The sequence below is a fragment of the Channa argus genome, chromosome 10, assembly GCF_033026475.1.
Source record: "Channa argus isolate prfri chromosome 10, Channa argus male v1.0, whole genome shotgun sequence".
Taxonomy (NCBI): Eukaryota; Metazoa; Chordata; class Actinopteri; order Anabantiformes; family Channidae; genus Channa; species Channa argus.
In genome coordinates, this window is record NC_090206.1 from 23,249,021 (window position 1) to 23,271,739 (window position 22,719).

General features: G+C 41.5%; 1 long non-coding RNA gene across 1 annotated transcript; it reads right to left on the minus strand.

Moving 5' to 3' along the window:
* Positions 1-449: 449 nt before the first annotated feature.
* On the minus strand, positions 450-5,875 carry LOC137134194 (uncharacterized). Its single transcript, XR_010915404.1, has 3 exons — positions 5,739-5,875; positions 5,501-5,652; positions 450-3,255 (listed from the first exon to the last, which is right to left on the minus strand). It is a non-coding gene; the product is annotated as an uncharacterized lncRNA (long non-coding RNA).
* Positions 5,876-22,719: the final 16,844 nt, after the last annotated feature.

Genomic DNA, 22,719 nt, shown 5'->3' on the forward strand with positions numbered 1-22,719 from the left:
GAAGGTTGGGGCACATATGGAGGCATTTCCTATGTAGACAGTGCTTTCAACATGTTGTGCTTCCTGCGTGGGTGCCTTGGCCTTGAACCAAACTTTTATTTTGATAGTCTCCCAATCCACAGAACGCATCAAAACACGTCAGCTGTCAGCAGTTTTTTGTCTAAACATAATGTATCGCTTTCTGCATCTTATAATGAATCAGTCAGGTTGTGTTTTTTTATTATTTAAGTTTAATTCTGTGAGTAGACCTGGCGAAAAAAGCCATGTTAAAATATTCACGTGTATGGCACATATTATATTTCACATCATGAAATATAAGAAGGAAATCTGACATATTGCAATTTTTGGCATTTATCGTTTTATTTGTAAGATATCTTTTCTATGTAAAACACAAATTTCACTTGTGCTTTTGGAAACAAAGTGTCTCAAAAATGAATTAGAGTCAGCCATATTTAACAAGTGGCCCGTGTCAGCAGAGTTCAGTCTTATATGTGATATAAAACCACTTTCATATAAGAAAACGTCCGTTAAAAAGTCCACAGTGTGACTTCTTATAAGCTGCTGTATATCAAACTAACTGCCACACAACAGGAAACCCACACAGCTTTTATGGCAGCGAGTCTTTAAAATTGGACCACAAACACACACATTTAACCCTACCCGCAGACTGACATAAAGCTGCTTCCCTTGCTTACGCCATCCATTAGCGTTGACCTTTGACCCGACCAGTTGTGATCATGTGATTGTGCAACACAGGGGTCACGCTAGCTTGTCAAAACACCAGTGCTGCTGCGTGACAATGTGGTAACCTACATGCCAATCTCTTTGAGGTGATGGGTTTGACTCACTCCTTCCACGGCTCGGAGTGGGGGGTTTTCATGCTTCTGGCAGAGCCACAGCCGTGGAAAGAGTAAATGAGCGATAGTACGGAGAGATAACATCAGAAAGGGCGTTTTCCTCTGTCATAATGGGAAACGTGGTTATACATAGTGCAATGACAGAACACTTTTGGAAGGAGCGGAAACCTTTATAATGCACAATTTAATCAACTGAGACTCTTCTATAAGAATTATTATTCACAAAAAGCTCTTAACAAAGACTGAGAGTTGTAAACCCATCCACTGTCCACAATTTTTATTTAGGATTTAAACAGAAGTAGGTCTTTGCTGCAAAAATGAATGAAACTGTGTTGTCTGCAAATGTTCTACACTGTACATCCACCTTTAAAACCTTCCAGGAAGCCAGTGCCTCACACTCAACATTTTGGACGTCACATCATATTGGATTCTGCAGCATGACCTCTGTTGACTCCTATTGGAGACCAACAGGAATTGCAGGAATTACAACAACAACCCACCAGCACCTCCAACTAAACACACTGTCACCCCGCCCCACCCGTTTTGTTCAGTTCCTAGAGCTGCAATTGTAAAATAAAGTGACAAATGTGTCCATAAGGTGTTCAAAGGTAGAGGTAGAGAGTAAGTCCAAAATAAAAAAAATAAAAAAATTTTTAGAAACACTGCGAGTCAAACACTGTAACGCCTAATAAATGCCTCTCTGCTTTTCCGAAAACTGTAACAAAAACCAACATGAAATACAAATTCAACACAGACAGAAAAGTTGATCAGTAGACAGTGGAAGACATGACAATGCGCTCGCAATGAGGCAGGAGCCTGAACCATGCGCTATAGAGATAATTAACTGAATAAGCCTCATGTGTAGAGGAGGGAGGACCAGGCAGGTAACTGGACTAGACTAAGCAAAGAGAAAACTCAGTACTAACAATTAGCATGAAACAAAAACAGCAATTCACCTAAACAAGTAAGTGAAGTCCAAATCCGGACAAACACTGATTCCTGGTGCTCCAGTTTCCAAACCATGGCCTAAATGTCACACAGTTGAATGTGAGCAGCAGAGCTCTACATGAAACAGTCTCTTAAAGATTTGATTACTGACATGCAGCATCATCCTCCGTGTTCATCAAGCCTAAGGGACGTTACAGCGAGCAGATACGTGACTTTTTACCTGCCTGCATGTTGCTTCGAATCAAAACATGCATGCGGCCTCTCATCCTGACTGTAGGTGATGTGCCGTTCACCCAGAGCATGTGTTGTTTACCTTGTCAGCTGTGAAGGACAACAGGATGTGTTTGTGTACCAGCCGCTGCGATTCAGGTAGCGTATTAGTTTGCGGAGATTGGAAGCAGGGAATATTCCCTGACACTAATGAATATCAGTTTTATTAGGATATGATTGCGGCCATCAAAAAGGTTATTGCTTTCATAACATTGTATATTAAAAACAATTTAATCTCATCCTTGTAAACAGTAATTCAATCTCTTTCAAGCTGCATCTCTCATGATTGATGGCAAAAGCAGAAGTATATCATCCATAGGATGTCACTGGGAGACGACTGCCTTATTTCAAGGCACTGTGAGGTCACGCAGGAGTATTCCTGATGGTTACAAGTTGGCCGTTGACCTCAGCTGTTCTCTTTTTGGCCACTTCCATCGATGATGGCTCCTCCTGCCACTGCTGGCCTTACAACTCTCGTGAAGTTTTATCATAGCAACTGTGTCCAAATTTGACCAGAAACAAGAAATGGGAGTCAGAGAGAAAGAGAGAGATCAAGAGAAAAGGAGGAAGAGAGAGACGGAGTGAGTGAGAGAGAGAGAGAGAGGCTTTTAAAAGGATTTTGTCGGTTATTGACTGGTTGCACTCTTCAGCTAATAGCCATTTAAAGATTATGGGCCTGCTGGTGGAAATCAAGGCCTCCATTGTTTGCCTTATTGCATTCTGGCAGATGGGGGCTGACACAACAACACACAGCATCCCTCCGGGCACGCTCGGCAAGCACCGACCCTCCATCAGCAGATCTCCTATTGAACTGGCCCTAATAACTGGCCATGAATTATTAATCCACATACCATATTGAAGACAGAGAGGGAAGAGGAAAGAAAACAAGGGAGGATTGTGGGCCGGTTGCTGCGAGTGCGATTGGCATACAGGTGCCAGTCAAAGGGAAAAAGGTTCGTTCAAAAGAGTCCCAGGGCAGCCATTTCTCGGAACGGGGAGGACATTCCGATAACTGGCGCGGGAAGATAAAATATATATTCATTAAATGTCAGATTGCTGATGAAATGGGTCCGATCCATTAGTGGGTAGCGGAGCGGCCGGTTAATGTTTCCCGGTTGTTCTTGGGTTGGGTGGCTTTTAGTGTTGCTCTGGGTTACTGCGGGAAACAGGATCACTTGATCTGGAAAAAAAAGGAAAAGAAAAAGAAAAGTTTGCAAGAGTAAGAGCAGGTGTTGTTTCGAAATAAAAGGAAACACTCAGGAAATCTGAGTCAAATGCACCTGTTGACGAAACCCAAGAACTTTGCAGTGTTTCAAGTTGAGTGAACCTGATCACTGATTTGTAGTTTATCTGTCTCCCTTCCTCCGGTCAGGTGATTTATTTGCAGGGATCAGACTCCCTTCTCTTTTCTTAAGCCTCCACATTAAATGCAGACAGGCTGATTTGGTGAATGGGCACTGGCTGAATATTTAGTATTTGTCTACATTCGATGTAGATTTGTTTTCAGCCAAAGAAACGTCTCCTTGTGTATTTACACTTAACTCCACATAGAGGTTTATCAAGTTCTACTTTATGTGACGTTATGTGACTTAAGCGACCAAATTTTATCATGCAGAAAAGGCTACTGGTAAACACCGATGCTGGCTCGAGGAGGATCCAATTGAAACTACACTAGCAATGCAAAGTCCACCTAAGATAGAAGAGGTGGTTCTAATGTTTTGGCCACCCTATTTAAAATGAATGAGGGGGGCCAAAACATTACTGCACTCCACTGCTAACCACTACCTCCATAATAAACAGAGAGTAGAATGATGACCTCAACTTAGAAACTGAGAAATTATAACGTTGTAAAAGTAGAATTCATGGCAGAGCTCCTGAATTGGATTGCATTAGATTGTACAGATGCATCTAATAAAGTGGCCAGTGAGCGTAAATTGCTAACTCGTAGGGAGAAATATGAAAAAAAAAAAAGAAACTGCGAGGTTAAAAACGTGAAGATAAATAGCATCAAGTGAACTTAAGGATTAAACATCCCTTCACAAAAAGCACAAGACTCCAATTTGGCACTATTTCCAGAGACACTCTTATGTTTTAGTGTTTTATCACTTTATCCCTATTTTAAAAACAAAAGGACAAGACAGAGATCTTGGATGTGAATAGAAGTCAGTTATGATTCGTTTGCCTTTTTAAATGCCTAGTGCATGAAGGGGTAAAAGCCGTTCATTAAACGCCAATTTTCCCGGTGAACAGTGAACTGAACATTTTTCAAAGTGAATGCCAGGCGTTGTTCAAAGGCTTCATTTACTCAATGTGTGTCCCTACACTCTGAGCTCTACATCAATCTCCCTCTCTCTGTGCGTGTGTGTGTGTGTGTGTGTGTGTGAGTGAGTGTATTCGTGAGGCATTCGGGTACCATACAGTAAGTGGTCTATAACCGTCACAAAAGACGCAAGTGAAACAAACATCTAGGAAATGAGGTTTTCTAGGGTGTGATGTGAGATAAGTCAGAGCGAATTGGTTCATTTTCGAGGGATTTTTGTCATTTTGTTTTCGCCTGTGAGAGCTGAACTGTGACAAACGCTGCCTGTTAAGTGTGAACACGCATATTTGTGCTACCTTTCACAAATCCATTACCCTGTGTAAATAATACAGTTTGCAAAGTCTCAAGTGTGTCGGCAATATTTCAAGATGTGGCAAGAAGAGACATTTCATAATGCAGCAAATCACCAGTGTTGTACTTTACATACGAACACATAGCTTTTAATACAGACCACACTTACAGGGTCTTCTGTAAAGTCTCATTTGATCTTAAAGTCTAGATTAGCATTTATTTCATAAATGGTAACTTTTTGGTTATTTGAATTGACATATCGAAGATCATTAAATGGTTTTTATTATATTCCACAGTGTATCTCTGTGTCTGAACAAAGAGCCTTAGCCCACTGGCTCTTTTAACCCACATACAACTGTTTAGCATTTGGAATTTTTCCATCTCGGACTTTTTTTTTTCTTTGTTTCACTGTGTGTCAGCCGCAAGCTCACAGTGAATTAAAAAGCCTTTGGCAGGGCTGTTCTCACTTCCCGTTGATTCGAAATGAAGTCTACTCAGCGCCTGAAGAATTGAATTTCCTTTGTCAAAAGCCTGCGATTTCAAAGAAAATAATGAACAACGCCCGAAGAATCCCCTTTCAGATTTCATTATGAGGGAGAGGTTCTAATTGCGCGGAAATTAAATTTCCATTGCTTTCAATCTCTATGAGTTACCCGGCTGCTGTTGATGATGTGGTGAGGTTTGTTTCACTTTGACGCTTGGTATCCTTTTAAAGGCCAATCTCATCATCTCCTGTTAACCAAAACCACAACTGGAATAATACAATCATCTCGTATCAAACCCAAGATTAATGTGTCATTCTGTAGCCGCTGACCAGTCACTTTGAGGACGATGAAAGCTGCAGCAGGTTCCCAAACAGCAAAGAGGACGTGAGATGAGTCCTCCCTCATCTCTCTGCCTGAGCGCTGCCCGCATTTCATCAGACGCACAGACATCAAGAGCATGAAGGAAAACTGCAATAGGCACCTGAAAAATAACCAAGAGTGAAGACAAATAGACTTAAATGTTTTCTTAAATGTTGACACTGCCCTGACTCTCGCAGTGACGCTCACCCACATCCATCTGAGCCAGTTGAGGAAAAGTTTTTTTTTTACGTTCCAATGTTGCTGATGTATATTTAAGACCAAACCTGTTCAAAAATCACAAGCAATATAAATGTTGTCTTGTTGTTCATGCTTCTCATGGTCTGAGCCTTAGAGAAAAAAACTGAAGTCACCGATGTGCAATAAATAAATAAATAAATAAATAAATGTGTCATTTCCTGTGTGGGTTTTCCCCAGGAAATACACAACAAATGTAAAACTCTGACTATATTTTCAATGGCCTATTTAATGCAGACTAAATGTTGTTGCCACCACTGTTCCTGGACAAGGCTCAACTGATGTTCAATGTAAGGTGTAAGAAAAAGAGTAAAGACTTGAGCAAAGTATCAACAAAAGCTGAGGACTTGTGGGGAAGAGAAAACCGCACGTGTGAGAAAGACGAACAGACAAATAAAAGTGTTTCCTCATCTGCTTCCTCATCAGTCTTCTTGGTGCTTTACGGTGCTTTATAATGTATTTACTTAAGGTACAATAAGTTATCATTTTCTACATTTTTACATAATATCTTTTGGTGAAAACGTACTTTTAACACTGTTTAAGTGTCTGATTTGACCTGTGATTACGCCCTTTAATCTCTTCCTCCTGTAATGAAGTGTTGGTTTGAAGGTAAAAAAGATGACTGACAACATTAATTATCCTCAGTATTCAGATTTTTTTTCTTCCATGCAGTCATCACTGTAATTATAAGACACCATACACCATAAGGTGTTTGTTCAAATTAAATCTACACATTGTCCTGCGTACCTGGGGGCTATAGGCCATCGGAGGCCGGAGCAACTGTTGAATGCATCACTGAATATTCAGCACATTGACATGAGTTTACTTTTGATATCCAGGAAACATAATAATGTTTGTACAAATAAATCATCTGCACGCAAAAATGAAAAGAGCTTAAAGAGAGCTTGATCGTGTGCCAGGACGCAATAATTTTGGGTAAACACAAAGTGTGTGTGTGCATGTGTGTGTGTGTGTGTGTGTGAGAGAGACAGAGAAAGAGAGTGAAGAGCCAGAGAGAAGGAAAACGCCTCCAGGCAGAGAATGAATGGGATGTGGAAATGGGGAAGGGGGGTGCAAACACAGAGCAGGTCAAAATGAACACCATCTGGGTACATGAAAGGGAGTTGGGTGGAGGGAGGTGGTGGGGTGAAACAAAACAAAAGCACCAGCGCTGCCAGCATGTAGCCGACAGCGCCACAACAACGCCACCTTCCATGTTATAACCCCCCCATCCTCCTCCTCCTCCTCCCCCCCAGTCAGGTGGAGGAGGAGTAGTAGGAGTCACCATCACTCATGCAGCAGCTCCCTCCTCCCTCCACCCTCTTCTCTTATCCCCCTGTGGGTTCAGATCATTGCCAAAGGAGCCACAGGCCACTTGCAGGCTGACAGTCAGCTCCTCTAATGGGCCTGGCTGTTTATTTTGTACTGCTTGGAAGTGGATTAGCTGGAGGTAATTATGGTTAATGATCTGCCCGCCTCACCCCGCTGATCTGTAGTCACCCGTTTGCTCACCTAGTAGCAGCATATAGCCGCCGGCACCATTAATAAGGGATAATGTTACCTATTAGAGCTAGAAAAGGGAAAGGGGAGATGGAGATTTGTCAGACGGATCAGAGTGTGAAGGGTTTCTGAGCAAAATGACATGGATCCATTTTGGAGTGAAGGTGCTGCTCGGTGAGGTTCAAGGAGCTTTTTAAATTACATTTTGATTACATCCTTTTACATGTTGAATTGTAAAGAAAGGCCTCAGAGCAAAGGCTATTAACTTTGCTGAAGGTTGTCCACAGCGGGATGTGGTGCTGAACGTAGCATTCATTCAGTAAACCTGCATTTGTGATGATTTTAAGTGGTTTATGTCTTAATTTAGAGTGGGTTTGCTTTTATTTTTGATGAGCTGAAACTTTGGCTGAGAGGAATCTGTTTTAGACATTTGATGGCCTTTGCTTGGAGCTTTTCATGTTCCATCAGGATGCCATTTGTCTGTCACAGGGGTAAACTTGTGCATTCAAGTATTTATTCACCAAGAACAAGAAATGTGATGTGGTCCGGTCTCAGCAGAAAGTACAACACAAACCGCAGACGCCACAATCGTAATTGAGAGGCAGAGAGGTGATACTGGATTAGCAAGATGTGTAAACATGATGAAAGTGTGCCAAGAAATAGCATGTAGGTAAACATGGGTTTCCATAACGACTGAACAAAGATGATTTGCATTGATGTTAACTGAAAATTCAAAACGCAATATAAACGGCAATAGTTGTACTGTCTATTAAAATCTGTGTGTTTTCAAATGTGTGTTTTTTTTACATTTTTTTTTTTTATGAGCTGAAAAGAGAACAGGCCTGCTTTTAGATTTATGACATTTTGCTGTAAAGATACAACAGAAACAGAGGTATCCCTGCAGGAGTCTGCCTGACTTTCATTTACACGTGGTCCTGAAATACTTTTGTGATCATGAGTCACACTTTCATCACGCTTCCTGTTTATTTAGGTCACGGAAAGAAACTACTACAACTCAAACTTCTTGAAGCTTGAGTTGACCTGTCGAGTGGTTCTTGATTAAAGTGCACGATTGATCATTGATCAACTGTACTTCTCGAAATGGAAAGCACCGCAAATGTAGTCAGATTTCTCCCTTGACAGCTGGTTTTCAACACTCAATACAGACAGGTGCTCGTCCTTTCGTGCTGGCACACACATTTATTTTGTGAAGTAACAGCAGCATTTAGCTAACTTGGTGACCAGAAAGGGAAATCTGTTAAACAGAATTTCTTTTAATCCGTTAAATTATGAATAAAAAAATACCGCTACAGAATCATAGCGTCAAAGGAAAGTGAAGTCTTCTGAGAAGCAGCTGGATCAGTTCTTCAATCAGGAAAATTTGGTGCAGAATTTAAGAAATTTCTACAATCCTGCAAATAATGAAACATCACACCAGATCAAACTGGTTTAAGTCATTAAAGGGTTTAAAACGGATGTTGTTACCTGCTACATTTAAAAGCAAAACTAAATCAGGAAGTGTTCCTCAGTTATTATCAGTGTCATCCTCAACACTTTTATCTCATATTGCGGCATTATGTATTATGGGAACACGAAACCGCTTTAAAACGAAAAACACACACACACACACACACACACACACACACACACACACACAGTAATCCAGCTGATAGCGACATCAAAAAAATGACGTCTTGTGCAGCCCACTTTTTTCACATTCATCCATCTTGAAAATGCACCAGTAATAGCAACAAAGTGGTTTTTCTCCCCAAAATGAAGTTTAACTTAATCAAATCAGGGGTCAGAGAAACATATCTTCGCGTGAAAAGGACAGGACACATCAGGGTTAAACCGATTACGTCCTGTTAAACAGGCATTTCAGAGTCTCCATCTCAGACACATTTTCCTGCCTTTTCCAGTAATTTTTGAAAGCCTTCAAGCTGTAATAAAATATCACTTTTTGTGCATTTGTGCATTAAACACTCTTGGTCTCATTGCATTTTTCTGATGATAATCACATTTCTCCCGAACCCTCCCCCTGGTCTATTCCCATCTCCCATTTTAAAGCACTTTGCTCCTGTTTCAGTGAAGATGACACTGACTCGGGGTGAGGGTGTGGAGGGCAGGGGAGGGGTGGATGCGGGATGCTTTTGGTCAAATGGAGAGCTTTGGCTGGGGCCACGTTCTGCAGGTTATGTGGCGTCACTTCTCGTTTTGACTGAGCCCGAGATCGGCCCCCACCGCCACTCTCTCAGGGACCCTCATAAAGTGCTCTGATGCTTCATAATACAGATCATTACCCAGAAAGCTGTGGAAGACCCCAAGTCCCCACTTAGATGCGCAGCCTCTCAAAGCCCCCGCCGTGTTATGGATCCCTGCAGATCCCCTGCAGACGCTCTGATTGTCCATTCCTGCCTGCCGTCGCCTTGCCAGCAGCAGGGTTTATTGACACTAAGTTGCCCCCACAAGGCGATGTTAATACGCACAACAAAGACGTTTCTTTTCCTCTGCGTCAACCTGAAGGCGCTTACAAGCTGGAGGTTATTGAAACACGGAGCCATAAAGCTAACTGAGATGTGACTTAAGATGTGATTGCACCAGGTGACCGGTGCATGTGTGCAATCAAGTCATAGGCAATGATTTCAAAGTGAGAACAAGGGGCTGTGAAGCAGGGAGGGAGGGGACAGCCTTACGAGGAGGTCGTTAGAGTGTCAGCTCACAGGCTCAGGTTTGACTCTGGCCTTCGAAAAAACTTTTCGGACGTGTCGGGCTTCTCTGACGCAGATTCTGTGGTTGTTAAAAGTTAGAAGCTTCAGAAATGGATTGTTATGATGTTTGTAAGAAGTTTTGAACGACCCACAGATGTGATGTGATGTACCTCGTGTCAGAGCCATTTTTCTCTTTTTAATATGTTTAAAATGGCTTTAACATCCGAAAAATTCAGAGATTTTGAAAGGAAAAGAACAGAACATTATTAATTTCTGTTATCGAGCATGTAGCATCCCGCAAACATTGCACCCTAAAAAAACTAATTTCAGTGGAAATGTAGCCATAAGGGGAAACAGCTAGGCTGCTCCAGAGGGTAAGAAAACCTCCCAATCTGTGCCTCTAAAGCACATTATTGGACTTTGAGTGTAATTTTTGTGTTCAACGCTTTCATTAAAGTTGGTCTGCAGAGAACAGTGTAAGGTGGTTTGGACACGTTCAGAGGAGACGCTGTGAATATATCGGTAGAAGGATACTGAGGTTGGACCTACCAGGCCACAGGTCTAGAGGAAGACCAAAGAGGAGATTTATGGATGTAGTGAGAGAGGACATGAAGTTAGTTGGTGTGAGTGAAGAGGATGCAGAGGACAGGGTTAGATGGAGGCACATGATTCGCTGTGGCGACACCTGAAAGCGAACAGCTACAGGGTAAAGAAAAATGAGAAGATGTTCATCCTGGTCAGGCCAATTTGGTCTGAACAAACTGCTGAACAAATCAAAATGGATGTGAGAGACTTCTACTTGGAATGGTAGCTCCTGCATAGAGAGTAGAATTATGTATTTGATCATTCTTGCACATGTTCCCAGATGTATCCTATTCAATTATTGCAATATCTTCAATACGCAGTTCTGATTGCACAGTAGCTTCAAAAATTTGTCTAATGTAATATGATATGTTAAGTGAAATGATCTAAATATGGTATTGGACTGTATGTAACCCAGATGTAACACCTGATCTCAGGTGTTCGGAAGTCAAAAGCCAGACTGTTTATGGCAGGAATCGGACATCTGTGAGGATACAGGTTCTCTTGCTGTCATTCTTGATGTCCTGGCGTTATTCATCCACACAATTAGACACAACACGGCCAACTCTTTCCCTACCTGGCCACTGCTGAGCGAGCACAAAGAAGGCTTCAGGTGTTTGGGAGGGTGGGGACGGGTGGGGGGTGGGGTGGATTTAATGAAAGCTATGGCATCTGTATCTGATTCATCTTGTCAATGTTGCACTGCCATCTCTGCCCTAAACCAAACCCCCAGCATATGCCTTGCCAGCCACTTTAATTACTTTTCCTTTTGCATGGGATGGTTGACCCGCAGAATTGACAGACAGGTGCAGCAATCCTGATTAATTAAAATAATAAAGACCGGGACAACTTCTCTTGATGGGCAAGCGGTGAGGGGACGTCAGACTGGAGCAGGAGCATTGATTTACTTTGTGACAACAGGGTGGCCTTCGGGGCTTGACAGGGATATGGAAGAAAGGCGAAGAGTGGGTGGGGGGGTAGGAGAAGGTGGGGTCTGTCCCATTCACATCCTCGGGGCTTCAGTCCACCTCCTACTATGGGGACTTGAAAACCCCTGGTGCCTCAGCAGCTGCAGCGTCCCCCTTTGAAAGCGCTGGTGCCATCTCACCCATCAACATGAGATGGAGTTAATAAAAGCCTCCCCCTGGGATTCATCAGCTCTAATAGCTATATATTATTTCACCAGATAAAGGAAACATTTTTTGAATGATAAGCCCTAAGAGATTGTCTTGTGTCTGTCTCTTTACATATTGATATCATGTGTTTGTTACAGAGATTGCAGAGTCAACATGAGCTTATAAGACTAGAAAAGCAATGCATTTCTTTCATGATGTGTGGAAATTGCATTTTTGTCCTGGGAATTATACATTAAATCCGCTAAAAATCTAAAATTATGCAGGTTAATTGTTGTCTGGGAACTAAATGTGATCATCGGATCATCCTTCTTTTATTAACTATTTAAATCAATGTGTGCAATGTTTAAATACTATTTCACTCTTTAAAACCAAATAACCAAATGATGTAAATTACATCATTTTCTCGGTAGCACCACTTTTTAAAGAACCACATTGAACTCATTCGGTCTGTCAGCATTTCATCTAAAGCCAGCAAAGGGACAGCAGTGTGGGTTGAAACGTGAGAACTGTAAGTTTGTGTGAGTGAAAGCTGACCTGCAGTGCTCACATCCTCAAGCTGACACTTTAGAGCTGCTTTGTCTCAGCTGAGCGTGTCAGAACAACAGAGATGTGGAAAAGGCCGGCATGTTTACCACCTCTCTGTGAAATCAAATACAAGCTGCTCGTGGTGCCAGAGCTTGTGAAAGCACCAGATTGAGTCACTCAAAGCTTCAAAGTTGCTCTCATACTCTGCGTAAGTCTGCATATAAAAGCCTCTGAAATGCCTCCTTGCTTTGTTTTCACAGGTTGTAATGCACTAATGCATCGAGAAATTGCCCGATGAATTCAAGCAGTTGCATTATTGTCTGTGTAAATACAGTCAAATACAATAAACTGCACTTATATACCATCACTATATTTCAAAGTTTGGCCCTGTTTTGAAAATGGTACAGAATCACGTGGTCCAGCATTGAGGTTTCTCACGATTCAGCACAGACCTTTTCAGTAGTAAAAAGTACCGAAGTATATTTAAGTTATATTTTTATTTTATTTTTTTGTCCTTTTGGCTTATCCCGTGAGTTCAGGGTCGCCACAGCGGATCACTGTCCGCATGTTGATTTGGCACAGTTTTTATGCCGGATGCCCTTCCTGACGCAACCCTCCCCAATTTCTCCCGGGCTTGGACCAGCACTGCACAGCTGGGGATGGGAACGGGCTGTTGGGGGTTTAGTCTTGACCCAGAGACAATTCGACATATAGCTGGGACTAGGGATTGAACCACTGACCCTTTGGTCCGTGGATGACTGCCTTTACCAACTGAGCAAAATCCGCCCCCAGCAAAGTATATTTAAGTATATTTATATAAGTCCCACATTCTAGGGAACAATTTGCAAATTTCGGGAAACAGGTCAGTTGACCAAGTTTGTGGCGTCTCATAGACACACGGAAAGTATCCACATGTGATGCCCAGGTTCTGGCCTTTCTATCTGATGGGATAGAAAGGGAATATTTGCACGACCGCGTCTGTGTCACAGAAAGCATCGACTTAATTGTCTAAAATGGCTTAATTTTAACTCTACTACATGCTGCTGCTTTATATTATCGTCCCGAAGAGTGAAGAGGTTTTTATTATTTTGATGGGACTAAAGAGAAAGCACATTTTTAGGTTCATTAATTAGTAGATGATTATTTAAAATCCACATTTTTTTTGATAAAAAAAAAATGAAGGGATAATAACAGAAAAGCATTTTGTGGCCAAATGTATTTATTAATCTTGAGAAATATTTCTTCTTACATTAATAAGTCACAGTGTCTTACAATTGTTTCACCATTGCAACGGCAATTTATTTGGGGTGTTCATGGTTGATTGAAATTAAAATAAAAGTCATATAAAAGGTGCTACCATCCATGAAACAAAAATTCTGAATTGTTAACTGACATCCATCATTAGATCTTAAACCCACATAGCTTCAGTGTACAGCAAAAACAAATGAAAGAGTCTGGCTGTTCGGAGAGGACTGTCAATCTAGTTATACTCCGATTCAATATAATTCAATAAAACATTTAAATACAGGGCCGTTCTTTGCACATCTCTTAATGCCATTACTACTTTACTGAACATGAAGTATAGACCCTAAACACTTCCTCTGGATGACTCTGTCAACAAAAGGCAATTTTTTTGTGACACGATGGAAGGTGCATGACATCCACATTGACACTGATTGGCATCCTCACAGCTGAATTGTCTATTAGAAAAGAAAAAAAAGAGTGTCAGTGTGCTTTGGCAACTGAGAGCATTATACGCCACCTTATGGACAAATGATGCTGAGCATGTTCGGTGATGCCACTGGCAGTCGGTCATGTTCACTGAGAGCAGCTGTACAGTATGATGAGGACTGATGGTAACCACTGACTGCTCCAGGATAAATGGATATGAGTCTTTCTGCTGCTTGAGGCAACTTTTCATCTTTCATTTGAGCAATCTTTCTACCTCAGTGCGGAATGTTTTCACCAGATTTTGTGTCAGGATCAATCCCACGTGACTTTGATGACACGTTTAAATCAGTGCATAATTAGTGAAAAATTGAACAGGTTGTTTTGGTTATGGCCGTATTCATTCTGTAGAAAGTGCAAGTTGATTTTCTTCTCAGCATGAAAATCAGTAAATTAGTTTTAATAATTAATTTCCACTTTTTTTCCTCATGTCTTTGCAAAGGGTATTAACCCTAAAATACTACAGAGAAGAAATTGATTTTCAATTTGCTTATTAATGCAACAAAGTCAAAAGCTCTCAAAGCAGCTGGCTATTTGATATATTCATAATCAACTGCACTGGTGCACTGTGCAGCGGTCTTAAACGGCGATGGATCTGGCAGGAAATGAAACAAATTCTATTGGATTTCTGCTTCGCCTCTGAAGATTGGCTGCTTTGTTTCCTTTTGATTGGTCAATTAAAAGTGCGCTTCCACTTTCAAAGCCCGGACCCATTATAGAAAGTAATTTCAAGAGCCAAGCTGTTTGCCCTGTGCTTTCTGCTACGAGGAAATCCCTCTCCACTTTGGCAAAGTCAGACTGAGGGAGAGAGCGTTGGTAATATTAGCTCCCGTTTTATTGAGAGATCCATTAATCATAGCCTTCTGCCGCTGAACCTTTGACCCTTGCTGACCTCCTGGACATCGTGTTACCAGCCGGGCAAAGTAGAGTTAAAGCTGGCAGCTATCCTAAAACACAAACCTGACTTTTCAGTTCACAGGCTCCTTGCTCTCAGTTTACATTTATTAGTAAAAAAAAGGGCATCGGGAACAGTTTTCCCTTGATACTTCACTGTGTTTTTTTAGCCAAGGCCTGAGAATAAAAATGGAAATTAGTCATTAGATGTGGTCTGTGTTTTCAAATGTACATTCGTCGAAAAAGGAAAACAGTATGTACGGAGGTGCTCAATACAGTATACACAAACTATTTGTAGCTCGTCACTTTTTACTGTTTTGCTGCTAATTATACGTTTGAAATTGTACACTTTTTAATACATTGTGCATACTATAAATAGTTTTAATATCTGAAATGCCAACTGGCTGTAGGAGCAGTCCGGTGCTGAGCCTGTGTCTCTTTTAATTAAAACGCAGAACGTGTCAGCAAACTGGAGGATCACAAATCCTTGTCCAGAGAGCGGCTTGAGAGCAAAAGTACATTAAGGCCGCATGCAAGCACATGCATTAGGCAATGGAAAAACATCCAGCCAGGTGGGATGGGGTGCAGTTGTGTACCATTAAATATCCTACTTATCTAATGCTACCATTAAGTATGTCATTTTTTTTTTTTTTTTGCAGGGGTGTAGGATTTCATTGAAATAATCCTGACACGAGTTTGACTATTGTGCAAATTATGCTAATAATAAGTATTGACAGCGTGAGCCTTTCATAGAGGAATGAGAGCACTGGTTCATTTCCACTTCTTTGACAAGCTATCTTCGAAGACGATCGCTGAATACATTTATTGCGGCTTTATGATGGGTCATTTAGGAAGTATCATTCCTGCAGTACTTTACAGAATCAGCTGTTGAGCGCCACACAATAGAAGACTTGTGTAACTTTATATAGGCTTTTGTCTGATGGCTACATAAACTGCACTCTACCTGTTTTTCGACAGCTGAGGCCTGGGTTCAGGACGGGCGTTGAAAGCAAATACCTGATTGTATTAGTGTCTCCCCTTTAAGCTGTTGTCACCTAGCTGCCCGATTATGGGCAATTACCTCCTCTGTCGGAATCCTAGCCGAATAGATTGAATTCAGATTGATTTTTGCCCAGGAAAGAGGAGGGAATTTAAAGCCTTTTTTAATTGGGTATTTGGTGTGTGCTGATCTGAACACCGTGGCCTTCCCGAGGGATCCTTTATGGGCCAATAATGGCATTGGAGTGGGGGGGTGCTGCAGTCTCGTCTGCCGACTCCCTCCCAAGGCCATAACCCTGCATTTGCTCTGAGTGCTTTTCTATTATGCATTGATAGTTGAGCATCAATCAATAAGAGGGGAAACAGAAAACCCAGCGAAACCAACTTCTTAAGTGTAAAATGCCTCTTAATACCCGGGGCCTTTCAAACAACTTAACCTGGACGCTTTTTACCCACGCCCTTCCTCCCTCTGCTCTTTGAGGGACACTTACCGGCGCCTGGCGACACAATGTTTTATTTAGGAGGGCTACAAATGTGCAGCTCTCAGGTGAAAATGCAACCCTCCGGTTATAGTTCAGCAATACATCAAAGACTGTGTGCAGCCGCCGAAAAAGACACACAGAAGCAAAACAGAGCATTGCATTTGAATTATATTTACCTGTTTAGTTCTTCTCCCCTTTCAAAATACCCCATGAGACAGAAGAAGCGTCAACTGAGAAAAATGGGCAGTGCCCTTTCATTAACTGGGTTTATGTTGAGGCAGTTCATAACCATCCTCAAGCAGAAACCCACTTGATCATATTATGTTTAATGCATGTCTTGAAATCAAATCCCACGGATGATTTAAAATGATACCAAAACGATGCTCCCTTACATGAACTTTGCAGTTGGCGACAGAGTCACCTTTCTCATTGCCGTGCCACAGGTCACCAAACCAGGGCAATTCCGGGAAGAAAAAGGGGGCGGAACTACGTTTCGACCGCAGATAAGAGTAGTGGGGATCAGACCCCCCTCGGTGGAAGAGATAAGAGCGAGACAGTCACAGCAATGGGCAGCCACATAATACGCAAGCCCACCTTGTCATCTAAATCTCCCATTCACACTAATCCCCACAGGCCCTCCTGTCACCACTAATGCACCTTTTCCTATAGGACAAAGCCCCACGTGCAGTAAGGTTATCTGAAGCTTTGCGGGATTTCTCGGAATTGGCAAGTTCACCTTTCTTTTAGTCGAGATGACAGGGGAAGATACAGTCGGGGGAGATCGATTGTCGGTCGCACCGAGTGTCTTCGTTTAGCATCTTCGATGTTCATCAGCCTCCGTTTACTGTTTTTACATACAAACAACTTCAGGTACCGTCAGGGTTGGAGTGAATTTAGGATTCAAAACAATATATTATTTTGGTGGTGCACTGATTACACCAGCGAGAACTGACATGAGGGAAAGCGATTACCCAGAAAGCATTAGTCTCACCCTCCTCCAGTACTCCTTGGTGACATCATTGCCCCAAGAACACCATTTCTGTAAGAATGATTAATTATCCTAATAAAAAATACCACTTTCTAATGGCCAAATCATTTTGCAATCAGTGTTCAGCATATTAAAAGCCATCATTTCCTCCCTTTGAAAATGTCACCATCACCACAACAAAGAGACAAAAATATTGGGCTGGTTGGGGGGAAGGTGGCAGTGGGAATAAGCAGAGTGAGGATGCCCCCAAACTACTTTGGTTACACAAACTTTGTTTTCGGGCTCAATGCATCAGAGCCCTCTCCCTCTGTCTGCCATCTGCTGCTGAAGAATCTGTTTCACTCGATGAGCCAAGCCCAGCCTTTATTGGTCCTAATGGCACTATCAGCTGAGCCGCCAAACCCAATTACCTTTTAAAAAGGGAGGCCACCCCAGCTAATCATGGCTGCCTAACTTGATTTGCCTGTGATGAAGAGACGGGATAAAGAGCAGTTAATGGAGGGAGAATGATCTCACAAATACAAAAAACTCAATTCATTTCTCCTGGAGAGCAATCTGTCCGATTCACTGGTAATGGAGTGGAGATTCATTAGTCCTCGGGCCTTAGTAGTAGCACCGTCCCCTTATCAACTCAATGACAAAAGAACATTTAGTCTGCACATGTTATAGACTTCATGTTGTTGAGAAGGGCCACAGATAGGTGCCACATTGACTGACTGAGTATGGACATCAAGATTGGATGGTGTTTCTACTTCTTTCCTATCGCAGTTCACATTGAAACCCAAGACACCCGAACGCTCTTCTTTTTAATAAAAAATTTTGAATACATCATAATTGATGTTATGTATATTTTTTTAAATTTTCTGCTCTTTATGAAAAAATCAGCTGGCACAATTAAAACACGTTTTCTTTTACTGTATGTGTCTCTGTATGTCTTGCCCGCATACATATTTGATCAACTGTTTCCCAAACAATTATCATTAAGATTATTACTGCTAATGCGATGTACAGTTAGCAAGCTTTTTATTACGTTAAAGCAGAGTTGAGCCACCGTAGTCACCATCGCTGACAGCAAACCGTAGATTCTGGGACGGGAGATCACTGCGTAAGGAACAAAACACGAGCCTCTGGGGTTGAAATGTCTGTTTGCTAAGTTTGAATTATGTCGAGGCTGTCTGTCAGAAATCAACGCCCTCTAGGGTCTTATTCACTGTCCAGGCCTAAACTGGGGCTACATGTGAACATCCGCTTTGTGCTTCAACAGTCTACAGTCTCATTCACACACACGTCCCCTTGATAACGCAAGTGACACACATGAATGACCAATTGATTCCAATGAAGTCGTGCAGAGGCTTAGTCACAGAGAGCAGGGGGTGAAGGACAGCAATGACCCGGCCCCCCCAACCCTGCTAAATCCAAACACCGCTGCAGCTTCAACTTGGTCTAGTCCAGATATGATCCAGAGGACGTCGACTGGATGGGGCATAGGGCCATAGCCAGGGTTTGCAGACGGACATTAGGCCAAAGCCAGAGTTAAAATCCTATTAGTTTGAGTTGGGAATCAGATTATCGTCGTCGAGAATCACTCGTCTGGCAACTAGGGTCTAATTTACGCCAATCAACGGCAATTATTGAGGGGAAGGGAGCCCCTATTAGAGAGCCTCATCCACTTAGTCTAATGAATGGGTAAGATTCAATCTTGGCTGTGGAGACGCAATGGAGAGCTGCAGCTGAACGCGGCTGTACCAGCAGGATAAAGGAGAGCTGCTGTTATTTATCAATGGTGGGATGCTGTCAGAGCAAACTCGCGTTAGCCATGGGGCACTGGGCTCTGGTTTCTGATGGTCTGGGGCATATGTTTAAGCCCAAGATATTTCATTTCTCACCATAAATCATAGACATGAAAGTCCATTATGTTTACTCCCATTCAGTTGCTTTCAAGTTGCTTTCCAAACGCCAAACAGCATCTTTTCCGCCTCTTTCTTTTAGCACAAATGATTTTATGTTTTCACTTTTGCCCAGATTTTATACCTTTTTTTGAAAGTAAGTGAAAGTGAGCAGAAAACATACGGGGCTTTGCTAAATATTTTTGCTATGTGACACACTATGATGATAATAACATCACTAGCTGATATTTTAAAAGCCACTTACTCACCCTAGTGACTCACTGGCATATCCCCAAGAACTGCTAGTGTCATTCCCCACCACCAGTATTTGACACTGAAAAGTGCTTTTTTTCTTTACATGAATCATCTCATGACAAGTGTGTAACCTTCAGCTTCTGCCACAGACTATTTTTATCTGCACTCTTGCACTGCCCTCTACAGTTGTAAATGAAGAATAAAAATGAGAGCATCAGTGACAGCTAAGCTATCTGCTGTAAATAATGGATCAAAACATGACAAATCGCATTTCTACAATTTTCACATGGTGAATATATATCATATACTTTAAATGTCAGGCTGGAAAGGCCGTTATTAGTCTATTAGTTCTTGTTGTAATAATTGTTGTGGGTGGAGGCAAAAATAAGACTCCCACGATGGAAGAGCGATTTACATATGCATCACGCATGTGCAAGTGTTTTTAAGCATCTCCGCATTACATCAGATCCTCTAAGCCATGACCCTATGACCCCCAGCACAGTATTATTTTTAATTTTTATTTTTTGGAGACAAACAGCTATGTGAAACATAAACAAAAATGTTTGAAAGAGATGGAGGTGTCCTGGAGATTTCACTCAGTGGGGGAAATTCCACTGCGATTATTGGCTTTGTGTTAGGGTTTAGCTTTTCCAATCGGTGAGACGGTGAAGATGTGCGTAAAGATATTAATAACAGCAAATATTTCGAGGGTTGCTGCTTTCGTTTCCGATTGACGTGATTTTTCCTTGCTGAACAAATAGATAAAATTTTAAACCCTTGTTTCTCCTGAGCAATTACGCCTTCGTATTTTACATACGAACGCACCACACAAACATTGTTCTGCAGAAACATGAATATATGCTCTGTTTTCTGACAAGACTTACATTTTATTGACAAGAAACAATTCATATGCTTATTTTAGTTTTTTTTTTAAAGCAGATAATTAACTTTTGAGCCTCATTTTAACTAAGTTGTACATACTGGCTATTTGCTAAAATGGATTTAAAGATACGCACTCAGAGGAACCGACAGAGGAAATTTCTTTCAAGTGAAAAAACAAAGAACAAGCTTCTTCTCTTCCAGCTTCATTAATGGGAAAACTGGGTTAACACCAATTGTGGTTGTGTGACTCATCTTTTTCCTTCATCTTAGCTGCTTATGGGAAGATTAACAGGAGGATGGAGCATGCAAACTCATTTCAGAAGACGTCCTTTCCCTTTTCATGTGTGACTGATTATAGAAGTAAATTCAAACTCTGTCCCTAACAGCTGCGGGGGCGTGAAACCATATTTGTTCCTCCTGTGGTGGCCTTCACTGCTTAGTGACTGTGGGCTGCTTGTTCCACTTTACTTTTACGCTTTTGTAATTGCTAATCACTGTCCCCAGTGAGGGTATCTCGTGCTTCAAGGTGGGGAATTAAAAACAGTAAAGCAAGTGACCTTTTTTATGACCCTTTAACATACAAAAAGTTTCGATTCTGCCAGTTTGCTTGTGCACAATCAATGTCAAGCCCCTAACCACAGGCTGTCACCACTTCATACCTGCTGCACTGAACATGCTCTGCCATGTTGCTTGTAGTAAACGGCAATTACGTTGGTAGATACAGGGCTTACAATCCAAAGTTCAGAAACACTATATAACTGGTTCACTTTGAAACAGTGTAACAGTGTCACATTTTTTGCAGAAAGTTACAGTAAATAAGAACATCAATATCAGACTCATATCTGTGTGGTAATTATGAGAATTAAACCAGTTATATTTGGAAACATTCAGCTTGACTCCTACCAACATCTCTGAAGATGACGTTAAATGCCTGTAGACTGAGTAAGGTAGCTGTTTCCCCCAGATTTAATTTCGTATGCTACACTAAGATAATTAACTGCTGTTGGTAACTTCACATTTACTATATAATATACTAGTGTAATTTCTTTTGTGACACTATTTGTTTAAGATGAGTCCAAATTGTCTTTAAGGATGACATTTTAGGACATACTCATAACTCAAACTAATATGTAAAGCCTAATGGCTCAGGGTTATATTGCTGACCACTTTCTCCGGTTCCTCCCGGCAGAAACGAGAAAGGAAACTACCCACACATTTACTCATACTAGTGCATGGTGCTGAATGAAGTGAAACAAAAATTAGGAAAACATGAATCGGCACCACATTTTTATCTAACTGATTTCTAATGTGATTTTTATTTTTGTTTATGTTGAGGCACTAAGTCACGTATTTGTTGCAAATGGAAAACACAAGACCACAAAAGATTATTACACAGATATGACCCAGATCAGGCATATTGCATATGAGTCATGGTTTTTAACTCTTGCAAATGCAAGAGTTCCTCATACCAGTGATGCAAAACATATTTCACACTATCACTTACATTTAGAATGAATATTCATACCAATTTTTTATTGTGAATAAAAGCAAATATTATCATCGCCAGCCGGATACAGCATGTTGTTGCTATAGTGACAATACTAGGTGAAGTGTCCCGTGACTTGTCACTGAAACTAAACATCTTCTATAAATAACCCAGCTGGAGAGTGCAAAACCCCCTAAAAGCATCAGTGTGAGCTGACAAAATAAGCCATGGCACACAACTATGTGAATTGATATGGATGTAGGGAAATTCCATAGCTGGTCCCATACAGGACAATTTAATGATCAATTTATCTTTATTTAGAGATGATGCTTTGCACACATAAGAGTGGGAGTGTGCTCTCTTCCGCCAGCATGTGTGTACGTCTGAGAGGTGGAGGAAGCCGTCAGTGTACTGAAATATCACAAATGTCATCATATCAGTGGGAGGAGGGTGATGAAAGAGGAAGCCCCTTTTTGATCGTCTCTCACAACTTGCACTGAGTTTCACTGGAACAAACCTAATGCGAGCAGATGCATGGGTCAAAAACATGAGTTGCCTTGGGTAAAGGCGCTTACTAATAAAATGCCCCAATAACATCATCTCAATTTGGTAATGTTTTTTTTTTTACATACAAGTATAAGAGGTAGAGTTTTCCATCTACAACATTTGTTTGGATATTTTAGCAATATTATATTTTCATAAAAATAAGCAAAAGTGGGACACACCTTGTCATCTAATTTGACAACATGGGACCAATCCATCCAAACTTTATCTGTAAACAATTAAGGTGTGACCGGGGGGAGGGGGGGGGGGGGGGGGGGGGGGGGGGGGGGGGGGGGGGGGGCTGGAGACTATCCTTGTCATAGGGCGAGAGCTAGGGTC